The sequence below is a fragment of the Triticum aestivum genome, chromosome 6D (assembly GCF_018294505.1).
Source record: "Triticum aestivum cultivar Chinese Spring chromosome 6D, IWGSC CS RefSeq v2.1, whole genome shotgun sequence".
Classification (NCBI taxonomy): domain Eukaryota; kingdom Viridiplantae; phylum Streptophyta; class Magnoliopsida; order Poales; family Poaceae; genus Triticum; species Triticum aestivum.
In genome coordinates this window covers 396,168,124-396,174,699 of record NC_057811.1, presented here as the reverse complement: position 1 = coordinate 396,174,699, position 6,576 = coordinate 396,168,124, and the positions used below count along the sequence as shown (strand labels likewise).

The window sequence follows — 6,576 nt, the reverse complement described above, 5'->3', positions numbered from 1 at the left end:
CTCCGTACTATGTTCGTCGTCCGCTGGTTCATCCTGTTCTATCGCTGGGTCAATTTGGTCATCGTTTCCTCTGGAGTCGACCGGGGTGTTATTTTTTCTTGCGCTGTTATCGCTGTTCTTGCCGAGGCGGGATTTGGAGCGGCGCCTACGCCGTCGCTTTGGTTGCTTCTCGAGGGAGCTATCCTTCGTTGCATCCTTCCGTTCCTCGCCATTGTTTTCTTTGGGTGTATCCACCATATATATATCGTGTGATGAAGTGGCCGTCCAGCGGTCTGTGGGTGGTGGTTCCTGTTCCTCTCCTGCATCGTCGTCCATGCCGTCGATGTTTTCGGAGTCGAAATCGAGCATGTCGGTTAGATCGTCGACAGTGTCTCCTGACAGGGAGAGAGACCTCAACGAGTTTAGCACGTCGCCAAAGGGCGGGTGCTGAAAGATATCTGCAGAGGTAAACTCCATGATCGGTGCCCAATCGGATTCGATAGGCACAGACGCAGGCGGCTCGGAGAGTCCCATCCGGACACGGGTCGAAGTCTTCAATCTTGTATCTTCATAGTCCAACAGTCCAGCCAAAGGATATAGTCCGGCTGTGCGAGGACCCCCTAATTCCGTACTAATAAACCAGCGGTTGCTTCTGCTCGTACGTCGCTGACGTTTTTGAAAAAAAGACCCTATGCTTTTGCGTATTAAACCTGCAGTACTATTTTAAGTGAATCTGATAAAATCGTTTTCACAAAAAACACCCTGCATCTGCCGGTGCCCGCCGCCGCCGACCGCACCCAGCGCCTCCATGCGCGGGCTCGCGCTCGTGCCTCCCCACCGCCCCGCGCCGCCGGCCACCGGAGCGCCGCCGTCGGACGAGCGCGCCGCCATGCCCTCTCTCCTTCTTCCCTCCCCTTCATCCAGTTCTATCTCTCACCTCCCTCTCTCTCTCTTTTGCAGGAAGCGGAAGCCATGGCCGCCGGACCGCCGCCCCGCGCCGGCCGGCCATCGGAGCGCCGCTGCCGGACCAACGGGCTTCCCTGCCATCCCCTCCTTCTCCCCCTCCCTCCGGTTCTATCTCTCACCTCCCTCTCTCTCTCCTTTGCAGGAAGCCTTGGCCGCCGGACCTCCATGCCTCCGCGAGCTCGCCGCCGGCCTGTGACCTCTACGCTGCCTCCAGTCCTCTCCGGACTCCTCCGTCGTATTCTTCTCATTCTCCGACGCTGCCAAGTTCGCCCGAGGAAGAAGCGGGGAGTTTGCCGGAGGAACAAGAATATCCGTCCAGCCGTCCATTGTCGCCTGAGCTACACCAGAGGTATGTATCCCCTTGATATTCACTGGATGGAATCCCCTGTTTACATCCAAAGGTACTAAGTTTGTGCAATTCAGAATAATGATGGTCAAGATATCCCCAAATAACAGTTATGCTTATTAGTCTTAGAGGATTTTCTGTCCAAGCAGATTTATGTTTTGCAAGAATTAGTCTACTTATTACAGGCAGAACCAGTTTTTCGTCACAACATGAATTTCCTGATGATATCCGTAGTGTGCTCATTTGCTTGATTTGGTCAAGTAGAGCAAGCTTTACAGATTTCAGAATTCAGTTAATGGAACAAGTTAGAATTCTGGTTCCTTTTCAGTGGGCAGTGGGCATCATATATTTTGTATTATGTTGTTGCAAAGTACGTAGTATAGTTTAATTATATGGTTTTACCACTAGCTCTACAAAGATATAATCCATGGTCCCTGCTTGTATTGCATTGCATACATAACACTATTGTTTGCTAGCTTGACTGAACTTTGGCCGCTGCTCCTGCGATGGCCAAAGCATAGGTTGCAGCTCGATCTGGGACTTGCAGTAGGAAAGCAAGCCACGATTTCTTCTTAGGAAGTGAGTTGTATCCTTGCCGAAATGTACATCTCGATTCCAGTTTTATTGGACTATTCAAGTGTCAACTCTTCGCATGGATATCTTCATATTTGATCTGTTGGGTTGTAAACTTTATTAACAAATAGCTGCGGTTGCTGTGCAAATGGAAATTGTTAGGCTCTTTTACGCTGTAGGAATTTCTGGCATGAGCTTGGCCTCATGGAAAAATCATTCGTACTGCATACATCTCTACCCTTGAAAGCTAATCACCGGAAAGAATCATTTGTTCAATTATCAATTAGCTTTGCAGTGGCATACACATGAATAGATATCTCAGCGTGTACTACAAACAACTTATGTTGGATATGTGTGCTTTTCAACATATATTTGAAGTGTAACAAGCCTTTCCCAGTTGGATCTATTATGAACATATGAGTTTATCTCCTGAACCCATGTTTACTTCCTGAACATACAGTAGCAAAACTGAAAGTATATATATAGCTTATGTGTACTATACTTTCAGTAACATAGATGCCAATATCATTACCTTTTTCAGTTAGGGGGTGGTGGGGATTCACTTTGGTATAAATCTGATTGATAGTTACTGCTCTGGTCTTTATTTTTTTTTGCATAAGTCTACTTAGAGTAGCAGTGATCATACGTGTTTGCTTATCTTTTACGAAGCTTCGTATTACATCAGAGTTAAGGTAAACTCAAGTATAGCGTTTCTGGAATAACATAATTGTGTTAGCATGGAAGGATGAGTACTCTGAAGAAAATAGGATGAGGCTATAACTAAGAAACATCAGGCCGAGATTAACATTACATTGCTGTAAAGGACAAAGGGTCTACTGCTATACCATCGTATTTTCTGCCATGGGTGGCTTCAGAGATGTTGTGTTCTGTGTCATGGGTTACTTTTTCTTTCCCATAAAGTATTTTTTAGTTGCATGTATATATCACATTGCCAATATTTGCATGTGTGAGTTGAATGATGCACTTGGTAGGATCAAAAGGTTCAAAACTTCTGCATGTGTTGCTGCAACATAGCATTAATTTCTCCCAGAGAAACCGTAAAATCGAACAATTCCTAGCATTACATCATGGGCAGACTAATAGTTTTCCACGTTTTGTCAACGTGACAAGAACTGGATGCTATATGATAAAGAGTCATGTTCTTAAAGAGGGTATTTTCTCTCTTAGGGGTTGCTTTGCTTACCTGTAGGATTTTCATCTTTTTGTCTTTTTAGTTAGTTTGTTTACCCTCTTTCTGTACAACTCTTTTTAGTTAGTGAAATAATTTAAGGCAAATTGGCATAGAGGTGTATTTATACAAAACTGAAACTATATATTCACTTTGGCTTGATATTGTAACAAATGCCTGTGCATTAATCTGTACAAATACTGCCAATTCTGACTAGACCTGTTTTCATCTCCAAATTTAAGAGGGGACAGTCTCACGTGATTCAGTAGATTTATTTGTACCTAGCTGATTGTGCTGTGCATTAAGCCAGTGAAAGGAAGGACGAAGAAGGGGGACTTAGTTGCAGCATCGCCATGATTGCCCTCCTCGTTGTAGAATTATATGTTGGTGTGACCTCAGTTTGATTTGGCCTGCTTTTGATGTCTCTGCTGTGTGTGCGCGTGCAGGTGCCAAAGGTGTCCGATCCAACTAAGGTGGAGGCCAAGGAGGTTTAGCTCTCGGACATTGCACCAATGACGCTGGATAATACCGATATGCATACTGTAAGTTTCATTTATTCAGATTGGGACCTTTCTTCCTGTTATTTTGCCGTCAAAATTGAAAAAGAGTGATGCTAATTCGCTAAAGGTCAATGTAGTCATCAGCCTGTATGCTCTCAGTCTCCTGGCAGAGTATTTTCCCTTAAACGATGCTACTGTCACATGATGCATATCATGGTTCTTTGGCCTTGGATCAATTTATTCTGCATTTACATGATATATTGCTTCTAGCCAATGAAATTTGATCCACATTTGTGTGTGTATGCATATCCTATACTGGAAACTTGTGCTTTGCCCATTATATGATTATACTAGCGGGCAGAGGCGCGGCGGCACGCCGTGCTTGTGAAACAGCCCATCTAAATGCTTGTTGTTGGTTTCGCAAGGGAAAAACAATAACTGCATATCAGCTCTCATTTTTACTTGCATATAGTGCTACTTGAATTGCTTCTAGAAATATTTACCTGACAGCAAAGTGTTTTGCTGTATTCACATTGCCAATACTAAAAAATTGAAGACAGTGTAAGCAAAGATGGGGAAATTCTCTAGCTGAGACTGCATCTCTACTGCCAATATTTTTTTAGCAAGCAAATTCTCAACAGAAAGTCACTGCTTTGTAAATCTTCTTGGCATCCTGAAGATCAAAAATTTCGAATTCGGTAGAGAGCGCCTTGCTTTCAGTTTATTCTTGAACTTGTTTGTTTTATGTTGTGGCACCATTTACTCCATGGTAGTTCCCTGTCGGAATAACTTAATTTTTCATTAGACACAGTCCTAAGCTTTTTACATGAAACAAAACATAATAAAATATAAGGTATGTGTTTGATCTAACCAGACAGTCCACCATGACGAAAACCAGTTCAGGTAGTGTTCCTGCTTTTTGTCTTATGAATTCTCATACCCTAGGAATTCGTCCAAGGATCGTCGGAAGATCAGAATTGCGGCTAATGTCCCTTAAGAGGTGTGTCGTGCATATCTATAGTTTTTTTGGCATGTACACAATATTTGGCAAATTGCAAAACAAAAATTACTATTTTTCCTGAATGTACATTTTTTATAAAGTTCAATTGTTGGCAATTAGAAGCAATATAGGCAGACCTTTTTCACTATTGTTACTGAATTTCCTTGTAACTTGATTAAATAATTCAGGAGTGTACGCATTGTGCAAGCTGGGAGAAAAGAGACTCCAGTGGAGCTCCTCTTTCTCTCCATCTCTCTCTCTCTCAAGATTATTAGGGAAGGAGCGATGGATTGGGGTGGGTAGTGCTCTAGATTATTCGGTGGCCCTCAGCGGCAGATCCTTGAAAGAAAGTTAAAAGAAGCGAAAAAATTGCATACAACGTGTCAGCCTAGGAGTGAGCACCCACCAGCGCCTCAAATGCATGGCATGGGCTATAGCTTACCACTTTAATTCTTTCATATATTAGAAGTAGACAAATGCAAATGTCCATAGTAATAAACTTGTGGTCACAAGATTGCTAGCTTAAAGTTTGCTAGATTATGTAAATGGGTAATTTTGTTGCCTGCTTTTTAGGTTTCCATAGTATGACTCATTCTACATAATGGCAGGCAAGAAAAAATAAAATAGCTCGACTATTCCATGCACAACTATTCTTTCATCAAATGAGACCGTGGATCTGAATTAGGTCCAGACAAATGCCATTAGGATATAAGAAGTGTTGTGTAATGCCACACAGAGCATGTTCAAAAAATATCGCCCGTTGCAACGCACGGGCATTTGTACTAGTCATTGATAATGTCCAAGGACTATTTTTATTCATAAACACATAGGAAATATCATCATACATGATTGCCTCTAGGGCATATCTCCAACATTCTCGATCTCAGCTTTCGCTTGAGCACAAGCGAGGTCTAAGCTTGAGGGAGTTGATACGTTCATTTTGCATCATGTTTTTATTTTCATATTTATTGCATTATGGACTGTTATTTCACATTATGGTACAATACTTATGCCCATTTCTCTCTTATTTTACAAGATTTACATGAAGAGGGAGAATGTCGGTAGCTGGAATTCTGGACCGCAAAGGAGCAAATCTGAGATACTTATTCTGCACAACTCCAAATGTCCTGGAACTTTACGAAGAATTATTTTGGAATAAATAAAAAATAATGGGCGAAGAAATTACCAGAGGGGACCCACAAGCCTGGGGGGCTTATGGGCCCCTGGCAGGTCTTCGGTGCCCATCTTCTGCTATATGGAGTCTTTTGACCTGGAAAAAAAATCATAAGAGAGCTTTCGGGACGAAGCGCCGCGGTCTTGAGGCGGAACCTGGGCAGGAGCAATCTAGAGCTCCGGCAGAGCGATTCTGCCAGGAAACTTCCCTCCGGGAGGGGGAAATCGAAGCCATCGTCATCACCAATGATCCTCTCATCGATAGGGGGTCAATCTCCATCAATATCTTCACCAGCATCATCTCCTCTCAAACCCTAATTCATCTCTTGTATTCAATCTTTGTTTCAAAACCTCAGATTGGTACCTGTGGGTTGCTAGTAGTGTTGATTACTCCTTGTAGTTGATGCTAGTTGGTTTATTTGGTGGAAGATCATATGTTCAGAACCTTAATGATATTCAATACCCCTGTGATCTTAAACATGAACATGGTTTGTGAGTAGTTACTTTTGTTCCCGAGGACATGGGAGAAGTCTTGTTATAAGTAATCATGTGAATTTGGTATTCGTTCAATATTTTGATGAGATGTATGTTGTCTTTCCTCTAGTGGTGTTATGTGAACGTAGACTACATGACACTTTATCATGATTTGGGCCTAGGGGAAGGCATTGGGAAGTAATAAGTAGATGATGGGTTGTTAGAGTGACAGAAGCTTAAACCCTATTTACGCGTTGCTTCGTAAGGGGCTGATTTGGATCCACGTGTTTCATGTTATGGCTAGTTTTATCTTAATTCTTCTTTCGTAGTTGCGGATGCTTGCGAGAGGGGTTAATCATAAGTGGGAGGCTTGTCC

The 6,576-nt window shown here is 42.9% G+C and overlaps 1 long non-coding RNA gene across 1 annotated transcript; it reads left to right on the top strand.

Moving 5' to 3' along the window:
• The first annotated feature begins 736 nt into the window (after positions 1–736).
• Positions 737–5,644, top strand: LOC123141722 (uncharacterized). Its single transcript, XR_006470405.1, has 4 exons — positions 737–1,294; positions 3,500–3,595; positions 4,499–4,553; positions 5,590–5,644. It is a non-coding gene; the product is annotated as an uncharacterized lncRNA (long non-coding RNA).
• Positions 5,645–6,576: the final 932 nt, after the last annotated feature.